This window comes from Chlorocebus sabaeus, chromosome X (genome assembly GCF_047675955.1).
Source record: "Chlorocebus sabaeus isolate Y175 chromosome X, mChlSab1.0.hap1, whole genome shotgun sequence".
Classification (NCBI taxonomy): Eukaryota; Metazoa; Chordata; class Mammalia; order Primates; family Cercopithecidae; genus Chlorocebus; species Chlorocebus sabaeus.
The window spans coordinates 123,894,207-123,908,609 of NC_132933.1; the positions used below are offsets into that span (position 1 = coordinate 123,894,207).

At 35.1% G+C, this 14,403-nt stretch overlaps 1 protein-coding gene and 1 non-coding gene across 3 annotated transcripts in view; both read right to left on the minus strand.

The window, feature by feature from the left end:
- The window catches only part of IL1RAPL1 (interleukin 1 receptor accessory protein like 1), a 1,387,436-nt gene that overhangs the window by 1,028,783 nt on the left and 344,250 nt on the right, over positions 1 to 14,403 (minus strand). The window lies entirely within an intron of this gene.
- On the minus strand, positions 10,351 to 10,420 carry LOC119620036 (small nucleolar RNA SNORD74). The gene has a single exon (XR_005236432.1). It is a non-coding gene; the product is annotated as a small nucleolar RNA SNORD74 (small nucleolar RNA).

Sequence of the window (14,403 nt, forward strand, 5' to 3'; positions counted from 1 at the left end):
GTGTTAGCCAGGATGGTCTCAATCTCCTGACCTCGCGATCCGCCCGTCTCGGCCTCCCAAAGTGCTGGGATTACAGGCTTGAGCCACCGCGCCCGGCTATGAATAACATCTCAATAAGGCAGTTAGTGAAAAAGTTTTTAATGACAAGGAAGTGAAATGTCTCCACTAACAACCAAGTAGATTTCAAGATCACTTTTAGATATGGGGTAATGAACTGTACTGAAAGTACCTTGGAGATGAATTTTTCAGTGTGATTTGATTTATTTATACTTAGAATATTTTTGTCAGAGGTGTTCGAAACAGAGTGACTCCATCTTGACTAGGGGCTGGGTAAAATGAGGCTGAGACCTACTGGGTTGCACCCCCATGAGGTTAGGCATTCTTAGTCACAGGATGAGATAGGAGGTTAGTACAAGATATGGGTCACAAAGACATTGCTAACAGAAAAGGATGCAGCAAAGAAGCCGGCCGACACCACCAAAACGAAGATGGCAATGAAAGTGACTTCTGGTCGTCCTCACTGTTGATTATATGCTAATTATAATGCATTAACATGCTAAAATACACTCCCATCAGCACCATGACAGTTTACAAACGCCATGGCAACGTCAATAAGTTACCTTATATGGTCTAAAAAGGGGAGGATTCCTCAGTTCCAGGAATTGCCTGCCCCTATCCCAGAAAACTCATGAATAATCCACCCTTTATTTAGCATATAATCAAGAAATAACTATAGGTATATTCAGTCAAGCAGCCCATGCCGCCACTCTGCCTATAGGGTAGCCATTCTTTAATCCTTTACTTTCCTAATAAACTTGTATTCCTAATAAACTTGTATTCAATTTACTCCATGGACTCTCTCCTAATACTTTCTTGTGTGAGGTCCAAGAACCCTCTCTAGGGTTCTGGATCAGGGCCCCTTTCCGGTAACATTTTACCCCGTCAAATCCATTTTTTTTCCCCACTGCTAAGCAAGTTATCTTCCAAGAGGAAACAATTACTGTGGAACTCTATTTGAATGATGGACAAAAATAAAACTACTGACATATTATCACCTATTTTCAGTTACAGGATAGGAATGGTGGTAAAAGACACTCTGCCACAGTGACTCTACACTGTGTTTCTAAAAGAGTGTTTACACAGTTTCAGAAAACTGAATGTTCTTGTAGATATCATTATGGCCACTGAGCTGCAATGGGGGAGAAAACTCCAGTGGAAAAGATCTGAAAGCTTGCTCCTCCAAGCTCTATCCACAGATTGAGGGGCCTGAGACAGTAAAAGCAAACCAATGAAAATCAAAATGTATAAATCCAAGCTGGAAATCTGCAAACACATACACAATGTCTACGGTGTATACATAAAGATATAATTAATACATGGTTAATGTACATTTGAAGAAAATGCTCTGGCTTGCTGGAAATCAAAGAAATATTAATTCCTAGAATTAATTAATTAACTCACTCAGAATTAATTCATCCAATAAATGATATGGAGGAAGACATTTGGTACTTGTCCCAAAGGGAGGTACCTGGATCAAGCATTTCGGAAGAAAAGATTAGGAGTAGAATTGGAAGAGTAAGATTGGCAGTACTAGCTGTAAAATTAGTGATAACTTTGGCATTTTGAAAATAAAAATATTCATATGGAACATTTAAAATATCATAAGGAAATAATGTAAATGTGTAGGATATTATTTAGGGACTGAGTTTTCCTTTTCTACTAAATCCAAATATTTTTAATTTTTTTTTTCTACTTTACCTGTTAGCATTATAAATAAGCTAAAATGTAAAAAACAGAAAACAAAAAACAAAAAAAACAAAACAAAGAAAAGTGAAAAGACAGCTATATACTCTATACTCAATGTTAAAAATCAGAAACATAAAAAGCTAAGTAGGTCTTTCTCAAGGGGCCCATGAAGACGTTTTCCCTTTACTGAGTTGCTCTATATGTAGGTTAATTGTTTCTTTATTACTAACGTGTAAGAGGAACCAGAACAAAAGAAGCATATTACTTCTCTGAAACACCAGTACTTGAACTTGAAAATGTATTTATCTGTATCAATAAAAACACAAAAGCACACATTCAGGAAAATAAGAAGGATCAAGAAAAACCTGATGGTAACTTTTAGTGTTACGTTGTAAGAAAATAATGAGACATATTTTTTAAAGATAAGAGATTCTTTGCAACTGAAAGGAGAAGAAACCTCTATAGAAAGATTTTGCTAAGAGCAAAATAAAATGATGCTATGGTAATGCAAATAGAAATATTCAAGTTATATATTCCATTCCAACCTCTATCTCAATTTGTATACACACTGAATATAAGTAGAACTTAGAATCCACACAGAAAAAAGTACTATAAAATATCAAAATTAAGGAGAAATGTTAAATATTTAAGGAAGTTTCCATCTAGGAATAAATGTATATGCTCACATATGCAAACCTAACTTTATTTATTTATGGTTTTTTTTTTCGGTTTTTTTTTGTTTTTTTTTTGAGACAGAGTCTCGCTCTGTCACTCAGACTGGAGTGCAGTGGCATGATCTTGGCTCACTGCCCACTCCACCTCCCAGGTTCATGCCATTCTCCTGCCTCAGCCTCCAGAGTAGCTGGGACTACATGCCCGGCTAATTTTTTTTTTTTTTTTTTTTTTTTAAGTAGAGATGGGGTTTCACCGTGTTAGCCAGGATGTTCACAATCTCCTGACCTCATGATCTGCCCGCCTCGGCCTCCCAAAGTGCTGGGATTACAGGCGTGAGCCACCGCGGCCAGCCTATTTTAAATACAGCACAGATAACACCATTTGAAAAATGAATTTGTATGGCTATTATTTTTATAGGCAATAAAATATTAAATAACAATTCAATTACATTGTAATCATTTTAAATTAACTATACAATACTTGTCCGAATAAAATTTTCAAGTTTCATTTAATAATTTATACCTAATTAGCTAACTAATTTGAAACAAGGTGGTTAAATACTTGTTAATGATAGCTAATGAAATATTGCTTAAAAGTCATACTTTACACTTACTAATTTTAACAACGGAATTTGGAACAAAATAATCATAATTTAAAAGTGAATCATTTACATACCCTACTAGGAAGTTTGTTCATAATACACTGAAAATAAATTATTTTGTCTGTAAAGAGAAGTACTTAAATTCTAAATATTTTCATACATAGCATTTACCACCAAATTGAGTTGAAATTTTTTTCTATAATGTTAGCCTTTAGAGTTAAAACTGCTCAATTTTCACTTTCCAACAAAATAGGGATCAATCATGGTGACAGGAGGAAAGAAAGTGCTCATGGTTCGAAGACTTGTTAGAATTAATTGTTAAGGAAACACTGTTTAGAAAAGAAAAGACAGAATAATGCAAGCCATTTCCTTAATAGATTTGTTAACCAAATTTAAACAATTAGTCTAAGTAGTAAAAATACATATGTAATATCGCTCATTATTACCTGCATACACATTTTCAAAAAACCTACCCCACCAAAACATCCAATGATGCTTATAGCTGATATTTGCTTGGAAACCCAAAGACCTCCCTCAGCTGGTTTTGCAGGAAAAAAAAAAAAAAAAAAATCAGCCGGACGTGGTGGCTCACACTTGTAATCCCAGCAATTTGGGAGGCCGAGGCGGGTGGATCACAAGATCAGCAAATCAAGACCATTCTGGCTTACACGGTGAAACCCCGTCTCTACTAAAAATACAAAAAATTATCCGGGCGTGGTGGCGGACGCCTGTAGTCCCAGCTACTCAGGAGGCTGAGGCAGGAGAATGGTGTGAACCCGGGAGGCGGAGCTTGCAGTGAACTGGGATTGCACCACTGCACTCCAGCCTGGGCAACAGAGTGAGACTCAGTCTCAAAAAAATAAATAAATAAAAATAAAAATAAAATAAAAAATAAAAGTGAAAAAAAATCATGGTCAAGTTTCTAACTTACTTTCAAGAGTTTTCAGTATTTTTCTTATTCTAAGAAGTTAATTTTTTAGAAATGAGTTAAAGCTAAGAGACACTCTATACATGATGCCCCAAGGAAATATAAAGGCTTACAGTACTAATGCAATGCTTAAATAAAGTGTCACTATGTAATGAATCTATAAAGTGATAAAAATTAATTCTAAAATTCACAGAAAAGGTCAGTCACATTACTTTACAATAAGACAAGATGTATTTTAGAGACCTACTTCAGACTCAATAATTTTCTCAATAATTTTTAAAAAGAGACAAAATCACAAATTTTCAAAAACCCTTTAAGATGATATTTTTATGAGATCAAGTAAAAATGCTTTTTGAAAAAAATAGCTACTGCATGTTATATTTTGAATTGTTGGCAGCTGTGGTTCTCCATCTCTCTCACATTTAGGTAAAGAGCTGCATCAAGGATTAGAGTAAGGATTGTTGACATAATACCATACGGGAGAAGCTAACATGAGCTTTTCTGTCTATAAGATTTCCGTTAACTGGAAAATAACTAGCAAGACGGACAGAAGGTCTAGTGTACACCTAAGCTGTCCACAGAATACTGACTCTTACCTTCGTTATTTAAGCTTTTGATGAGATCTTGCCAAGAATACAAGTTAACACTCTTAAAAAGAAAACACTTCCAGTGCTTTCCCTCTGGATAGATTCAGGTGAATAAAATAAATGAAAACAAAATATATCTTTTTACTTCCATTTTGTTGCATTAACACACAGGAAAAACTATTAATGAGGTTAAGGTGTGAGAAGTCCTCTTCCAACAACACAGTAATAACAAAAGGATGGGATTGCTTCACAAATTCCTCATACCAACCATAAAAATGACTTAACATGTATTTTGACAAAAAGAGGTAAATAATTATTGTGCAAACCATATGAGCTTCAAAATCAAACATCTATACCAGGAAATGTGAAAATAATTCCCAGGGATTAAATTCCTGATGGGTTCTGTTTATTTCTTGGTGGCAGAGATCAAAGATATTATTCACTGTTATTCAGTGAAGAAAGACTGCTACTAAATAATCATCAGGCAGCCTAGCTGCCGTTCAACACATGTTTCTCAGAACAGTCACAGATAGCAAGTGGGATATATTATAGGTCTGGTTCCAGTGATTTGCTACTACCCTGGTGACTTCAGTAAAGAATGAGAGGAGTGGGAGACAATAGATTGGAAACGGCCACAACCTGGTGCCAATACAGTCATGAACAGAATAACAATGTATCTGTCAATAACAGGCCACATAATATGATAGCAGTAGCATAAGGTTATAATATTGCATTTGAATGGTACCTTTTCTATGTTAAGAAATGTTAAGATACACAATTACTTATCTTTGCATTCAAATTGCCTACAGTATTCAGTACAGTAACATGTTGGCAGGAGTAATAGGCTCTACCATATAGCTTAGATTAGTAGGCTATACTATCTAGGTTTGTGTAAGTACACACTGATGTTTGCACAACAAAAAAAATCGTCCAAGAATGCATTTATCAGAACATATGCCTGTTGTTAAGTGAGGCATGACTATATGAAAATTTCATATCACTGGTGTTTGTCTCAGTAATGTGTCAACCAAAAGGAGTATCTTTGGTAGTCTCATAACTTCAAATAGTTAAATATTGCCTGATACTTGAAACAAAAAACAGTACAGTTTCTTTTCATCCTTATTTAATTCATACAAAGACTTCAGATTCCAGACCAGGCAAAGCTCCAGACAGCGGTGATAAAATGGAGATTATTTTGGGCAGATAAAGATAGATAATGAATCAGTATATAAGTAAAATAAGAAAGATTTTAGAGGGCATACGTTCCACACTGATAATTGTAATAGGCTGAAGTGATTGAGAGTGACTGTTCCTACTTTCGTTAGGTCTGGAAAGGCATTTCTAAGAAAGTATCACGTAATTAAGATTTCTGAGAAAGTATCAATTAAGGGAGAAGCCCGCATAGAGATGATCTGAAGTAAGAACATTTCATGCAGAGAAAGATCTACTAACTACATAAAGATACTAATGTAGGAGTTGGCCTGAGATGGAAGTGGGAAAAGGAATGACGTAGAGTAAAAACCTAGGCAGAGATTAGGACATGAAGGATCTTGTAGACCAGGTTAAAATATTCAGATCTTTGCCTTAGGGTTATGGGAAGTCATTGGAATAAAATTACTTGTTCTACCTTGTCAAAGATTATTGTATCTGTAGAGGAAGAAGGGAGATTTAATTGTATGGTGACAAAAGAAAAAAGACATGACAGGAAATAATTGCAACAGTCTAGGTGAGAAGTAATAGGGGTTGAGATAAGGTAGTGATAATGAAGAAACAGATTTGGGGAATGCGAGGTACAGGAGACAAGATTCACTGATGATTAGACATGAAGTTTATAAAAGCATTTATAAATTTGACATTAGTCATTGGGTCATAATGGAACCAAGTAGTCAGTGAGGGCTCAACAGTTTTGTTTGTTGTTTATTCTGGGAGGTCTGATGGAAAAAAATCAAAAGATCTGTTTATGTTAAGTTTGACATTCATATTAGATACATACTCCCATGGGTATGTCAAGTAAGCTGTTTAAGGGGAAAAAAGCCTCATGTTGAAGAGATAAGTTAGAATTAAATACAAAAATATAGTGAGGGTCATTTGCATATAGTTAGCATTTTAAAAACATTAGATTGGATGATTTAATCTAAAAAAAGTATGAAGCTAGGACTGACACTAGCATTTGGGGGTACAGAAATGATGAAAAAAGGAAACTGAGAAGGAGAGGAAGCCAGGATGATTTTATGTGACTCAGTACAAAAGAAGACAGTTTTCCAGAAGGAGCAAGTAGTCAACTGTGCCAAATTCTGTGGAAGGATCAAGTATGGGACGAACAGAGACATGGCCATTCAATTTGGCAATCCAATAGTCATGTGACCATAGGGGACAAAAACAAGAAAGTAAAAAAAAAAAAAAAAAAAAAAAGGAAGGAAAGAAGGAAGGAAAACCAGCCTATGTCATGGCAGCCCTGATGAACTAAGTTGAAAAGAGAATATGAGGTAAATAATGGCAATGAAAAGTATGAATAATTCCTTCTAGATTTGGATGTGTGTTTGCATGTAGCAAGGAGAGTAGAAAAACAAGGTAATACCCGAAAGAGAAAAGAGAATCAAAAGAGCTTATTTTTGTTTGGGTTTAAAGTTAGAAAACAGCAGAACATATTTATAGACACATACAAAAAATTGCTACTGAAGGAGGAGAGAGATAATTTCAAAAGAAAATGCATGAATAAATTAAAAGTAAATGAAATCCAGAGTGCAAGGGGAAAGGCTGGACGTGATATGAGAACAGGTAAACCTGTCAATTCCAGTAACACTGAAAGGCAGGCCAAGAATGTAGATTTAGACTGGGCACAGTGGCTCACACTTGTAATCCCAGTTCTTTGGGAGGCTGAAGCAGGAGGATCACATGAGGCCAAGAGTTTAAGACCAGCCTGGGCAACGTAGTGAGACCTTGTCTCTACAAAAAAATTTTTAAAATTACCCAGGTGTGGTGGCATGCACTTGTAATCCTAGATACTTAGGAAGCTGAGGTGGGAGGATTTATTGAACCCAGGATTTCAAGGCTGCAATAAGTAAGCTATGATCACACCACTGAACTCCAGCCTAGGCAACAGAGGGAGATTCCATCTCAAAAAAAAAAAAAAAAAGTGGGAAGAGGAGAATGTAGATTTGGACCCAGATGAGCTGGGTAGATTTGCAGATCAAAAAATGAGGGAAATGGGGTGTCATATTTCTTTTCCTCAATGAAGTAAAAGAAGACAAAACTGTTGTGAGAGGGAGGTTTTAAGAGAGAAGAAGGTGTGAAATCAGTTTAGAGAATAGGAAATGGAAATGGAATAGGATGCTTGGTGCTTGGAGAGGCTGAATCTCCTATGAGAATTGTTGTGGCTATGAATTTAAAACGAGATAACTCAACAATATTTAGCTATTTGCATGCAGGCATTGAGATGGTTGTTATAATCAAACCTGTAAACCACAATTTAAAGAATAATTTTAGGAAAAGTGATTTTTAATTAAACTATATACTTTTTTTTCCCCATGTGCTGACCACTTTTTTAATGACAAAGAATGTGTAGTACCATATCAATAATTCTTATTAAGTACTCGTTTTAAAAATACTAGCTATTTTTAGAAAATACAATATCGAAAATATGTTCAACTTTTTCTATCAGATAACTTGAATCTCAAATAGCTTCTATAATTCTCAAAACAATGTGTTATGTTTTTAAGAAGTCTGATCTTTTAACAAAATAGATAAAATCCCAGGGAGATGAACAAACAGTTGAGAACAATGCTCTTCAGTACAACTTTCTGCAATGATAGAAATGTCTTTCTGTGCTGTTCAATATGAAGCTACTAGGCACATCTGGCTGTTAGTTCTTGAAATCTGGCTGCTGTGACTGATGAACCAAATTTTCCATTTTGTTTAATTATAATGAACTTAAATTTAAGTAGCCACAGATGGCTAACGGCTATGGTACTGAACAGCTTAGCTATAGAATCACCTATCCATCTCTTACTCATCACTACGTATTTCTTAGTTATTTGTAAAGCAATGTCTAAATATCTGCAAAATAGACTTCCTTGGGTTCTTAAGTTTAACTTGGTAGTTCTAAAACTTTAGTATGCTTGATAATTACTATACAGGGTTGCATATACAAAATCCATAAATATTGAAACAGGCAATTCACACAAAGTTTAAAGGTCATTTTAACTCCTGGCAATATTCACATGGTAAACTATAAATTCACCTTAAAGCTTGATTCTCCACTCTCACCCACCACAACAGTAAAAGTTGATATGTGCTGAGAACTGAATTCAAGAATTAATTTGGAAATTTTTTTTTAATTTTTTATTATTATTATACTTTAAGTTCTAGGGTACATGTGCATAACGTGCAGGTTTGTTACATATGTATACTTGTGCCATGTTGCTGTGCTGCACCCATCAACTCGTCAGCACCCATCAACTCGTCATTTACATCAGGTATAACTCCCAATGCAATCCCTCCCCCCTCCCCCCTCCCCCCTCCCCATGATAGGCCCCGGTGTGTGATGTTCCACTTCCCGAGTCCAAGTGATCTAGCAAAAAGATGAATAACGTAGGTAGTACGGTCATGTATCATGAATGATTTAGTCCTTCAAACTAAAATACATACTTAATTTTATGCAATTGTCTTCTCATTAGGGAATTTAAAATATTCATTCAAAAGTATTAATTTGCTTTATCTTTGGTATTGAAATTAATATTTAAATATTAATGCTTCCTTCCAGCTATTAAGTCACATGGAAATTTTAAAACTCCATAACACTAAAATGCAATAAAAATTCTAGCATTAGGTGGACTCCTAAGTTATACTTTTATATTTATGTGAACATTACAAGTATATTTTTGTTTCCTCTTCACGTGGACTGTGTTAAGTTTTTCCATGATGTAGATAACAGAATGAAAAAAAAATTCCTCTCAACAGGCGGTCTACCAAAAGTCAGAATGGCAGGTGTAAACTGTGGCAACACTCATTATGACAAAGAAAAGCTCAACTAATTTCAATAGAAAGGAAATGAGAGAATGACATGACCTGTAAAAAACTGTCATGTGCCTTTGCTTCTTCCAATTTAAAAGTAATGTATATTCCCCAGTGGAATATTTCAATAGTATAAATGAAGTTTACTTTGCAATTTATATTTTCATTTCTTCAGTGAAAATCCATGTATTTCCATCATGTACCTACTCCCTTGCCAGAGGATATTTCACGTGAGAGCCACATAAACCTTTCCGTTTCAAATTTAGAAGATCACTTTTCTTTTCCAGGATTCATTTTTAGGCATGTATTCTTTGAAACTTTTCTAGAAAAGTTCCCTGTGTGGGAAAAGAACCAAAAAACTGTGTTTATCAATCTGGTAGTGAAGACCCTCTGGGTACTTCTGAGAAAATTTCATGAGACCCACAATTCCCTATGCCATTCAGCATCTGTAGATAGAATAAAACTGATTCACATATACTTCTATTCACATATTCTCTATCAAATGTGTTCATCGTATTATGGATGACTGATATTCAAATTATTTTTAAGTGGTACTGAATTGTTTTCTTTATGGATGTTCATTAATGGGTATTAAAGTTTGAGCTATCATTGCATGTCATCCTTTAAAAAGTACTAAAATATTCCTTATATTTAACAAAAAATAGGCAAACCAGATAATAAATCACAGATTCCGTCTTAAATGTTGGCATAGCAAATGGGATTAATGCTATCATGTAATCTAATTCCATTTTACTAGAATTTTAAAACAAACACTATTTTTTATTATTGTTTGTTTGTTTTCCATTAGAGTCCTTGGCATTGATCAACACTTTCAGATGTCCCTATCAAGATAGGTTTCATCAGAGCCTGTTTGTTTTTAGTGAGGGAACTACAAATTGAAGTCCTGTATGTATGAGCCACTGAAAGAAGATACCATATGTAGCTACAGATCTAACCCCCAAAATCCATAATAGGAACAGTGCCATGTGAGATTTAAGTTTCAAATATTAAAAGTTTTATTTTTAATACTTACTTTTAAAAATTCTTATTACATGCTTTGAAGATGACAAAAACCAATATTTCTGAATGTAAGTAACTTTGATAAAGCAGGAGTACTTCCAGTATTTTAATATTAATACATCATTATAGAATTATAATTCAAGCATGTTTGAAGCTTTTTCCTTGCATATTATGAAAAATTTTCAAACATACAGAAAAGTTGGAAGAATTTTACAGTGAACACCCATATACCCACCATCAAGGTTCAATAATAAATTGTATTATATTTGCTTTATTACACATACACACACACACTCATCTATTCATCCTTTTATGCAAATATCGCTCCATTTCATTTCAGTGTAAGTTGCAGACATCAGTATTCTTCACCCTTAAAACACTTCAGCAAACATATCATTCACCAGAGTTCAATATTCATGCTCTCTTAATGCAAACTTCATATATAAAGAAATATACAGGCTGAGCATGATAGCTCACACCTGTAATTCCAGCACTTTGGGAGGATGAGGTGGGCAGATCATCTGAGGTAGGGGAGGTCAAGACCAGCCTGACCAACATGGAGAAACCCTGTCTCTACTAAAACTACAAAATTTGCTGGGTGTGGTGGTGCATGCCTGTAATCCCAGCTACTCAGTAGGCTGAGGCAGGAGAATTGCTTGAACCCGGGACGCAGAGCCTGCGGCCAGCCGAGATCACACCATTGCACTCCAGCCTGGGCAACAAACGTGAAACTCCGTCTCAGAAAACAAAAAAAAAAAAAAAGAAATGTACAAATCTTAGGTGTACCATTCCATGAGCTTTGACAATCAAATGTGATTATTATTCATTGGCATTTGACAGGCATATATATTGAAATAAAAGTTGAAAATAAATAATATTATATTTTCAATCTGTTACTTTTACTGTTAGGGTAATCCAAATGTTTCCACAGAAAGTAAAAGTAAATTTACTCCCAAGTATTTAATTTAACAGATTTGTTGGTCACATTTGCCATGAAATACTTAACAAATATATAATAACCACAAGAATTACTCTCAGTGTTTAATTATAACTTACATTTTTCAAATGTCATGAATTTAAATTTCAGTGAAACACACTGGAATAAATTTTCCAAGTACGAATTTCAGGGTTAATCCACAATGTAGTTTCTTTATATAAGTAGTAGATAATGTCAATTTTCTCATTCAAGAAAAGATTTTAATTAATTCTTTGATAATTTTCTTCTTTGTGTTTCCAGCTCCTAAGAACTGATTCACTTGACAGTGTTACTGAAATTTTTGGGTGCAAACAGCCAAGATGGCTTGAAACACTCAATTCCTAGCCAAATTACTTCTTTTTTAAAATGTCAAAGAAGTATAGAAAGATGACCCTATTCTGAAATGAATCAAGAGAGAATTTAAACCTGTCAAAAACCATAGGATTTTGATATTGAAAATAGTGACAACTATTTTTAATTTCAGCAACAAAACACTTTATATGAGTCCTTGCTTTTACTTTCAGCATTGCCAACAGTATTTGATATGTGCCGATGATGGAATCTTGAAGTGGAAATTCTATAGGAAAGGCTTATTTTGCTTCTTTTTAAGAAGGAATGCATACAAGAATTTGGCACTGCAGGACTACATTGCCCAACAATCACTCACTTTGTTCCAGTTGGAGACTTACGACCAATTTGCTGATACCATTTGGCACTAGCCTCTTGAAATGTATAAATTACATTATTGCTTTGGATTCTTGTACATTCTAGCAGGGTAGAATGAAACTTGACAACCTGATTTCAAACTACTTGTACAAGAAACGGAGGTCATTTCTTGATTTCAAACTACAGTACAAGAAACTAATGGACATGTAAGTTTCTCAACAATATACCTCCTTGGGTAAGACCAGGATGATTTTCCAATCTCGCGTGACTTCTGAAAGTGAGTTTTTCTTCTTTTGCAATTCTAGAAAGCTAGTTGGATCCCGTATCTTTAAAGCAGCAAAGATACAGATACCATCCGTAAGACTTTTACAGTTAAATATGTACAGAATAGTTGTCATGTACACAGTATTGTGGTAAGCATGAAAGGGCATATAAAAATATTACGTGGCCACATTTTAGATGAGGTCAAATGAACACATATAAAAATACAAGTACATACAAATGTAAATTTTGAAGTATAAAGGAATGACTGTTAAAATGCTTTCACATAGTATTCAGAGATTTTACAATGTGTTCACACACAGGTAGTAACTGAAACTGAACATAATTTATATCCAATGAAATTTTAAAGACAGAAGTAGACTTAAATTATATTTGAAAGTTTACATACCCTTAAAATAATGAATTTTTATTGAATAAAGTAGTTTTTTAAAAATTCCTTTAACACAAGGTGGATTAAGACCATTTTCCTTTTCTTAAACCATATATATGCTGGGCTATTACCTGCTCTCCTCACAAAAGTGCTATTTCACTAACTATTGTATTTTTTTTTATTTTTTAGGTTTATTTTAGTTAAATAATAATAATTATTATTATTTTACAGACAGGGGTTCACTCTGTCATCCAGGACAGAGTGCCGTGGCTCATTGTAACCTCAAGCTCCTGGGCTGAAGTGATCCTCCTGCTTCAGCCTCCTAAGTAGCACCAAGTAACATGCATGTTCTTAGAATCACCCTTTAACGTTTTTTTCCATTTTAACATTTTGAAAATTGGGTTGCATCTTAAAAGTAATGTGCCATCTAATGTAATGGCTATTTCCTTCAAAGCTACGAATTAAGTGGTAATACAATCAAATTAAAGAACTATGAGTGTTCACATTTAGTCGCTATAATTTATAGGGCCACCATGCCTGTTTTTTTTTTTTTTTTTTTTTTAAGACACGGGGTCTCACTTTGTTGCCCAGGCTGGTCTCAAACTTCTGGGCTCAAGTGACCCTTCCACCTCGCCCTAACAAAATGCTGGGAGTTTAAAACAACAAAAAACAAAAAACAAGGAAGAAAAAGATTTTGAAATAAAAGAAAGAAAGAAAACATCAGGCCAGGCATGGTGGCTCACGCCTGTAATCCTAGCACTTTGGGAGGCCGAGGGAGACAGATCACAAGGTCAGGAGTTCAAGACCAGCTTGACCACTATGGTGAAACCCCGTGTCTACTAAAAATACAAAATTTAGCCAGGCACGGTGGTGTGCACCTATAATCCCAGCTACTCGGGAGGCTGAGGCAGGAGAATCACTTGAACCCGGGAGGCAGAGGTTGCAGTGAGCTAAGATTGCACCATTGCACTCCAGCCCAGGCGACAGAGTCAGACTCTGCCTCAAAGAAAAAAAAAAAGAAAGAACGAAAAGAACACATTTATTTAAATGGAAAAAAATTGTTGAAGATGCGTAATGACTATATATGGGTTCATTGTACTTTCGCTCTAAATTTGTTTGGTTTGTTTGCCATTACATTCTTGACTACTTGGGAGACAGCAGTAATACAAGGCAGTTACAGGAGAATAGAAAATTCCAGGGAGCAGTTCACATGACTAGCAAAAGGTAACCGTTGAAATAGCTGCATAAGCTAGGAGTTGATAAGACCCTGAAAAACTAAGTTGTGGGCCAAGCTGGCTAAGACCGACTGGACCCAACATGGCCCTGGATGTGACCTAGGTTTCACCTAGAATCTTTCTATATACTTATTAGCATACTAAACACACACCCACCACTGCCATGACAGTTCCAGGATCACCCATATTTGGTGTAAAAATGTGTGGCACCACCGTTCTGAGAAAATTCCATCTCTTTCCAGGAATCTTCATAAATATTGCACCCTTTGGTTAAAGAAACCTATAAAGGTAGAAACCCCAAACT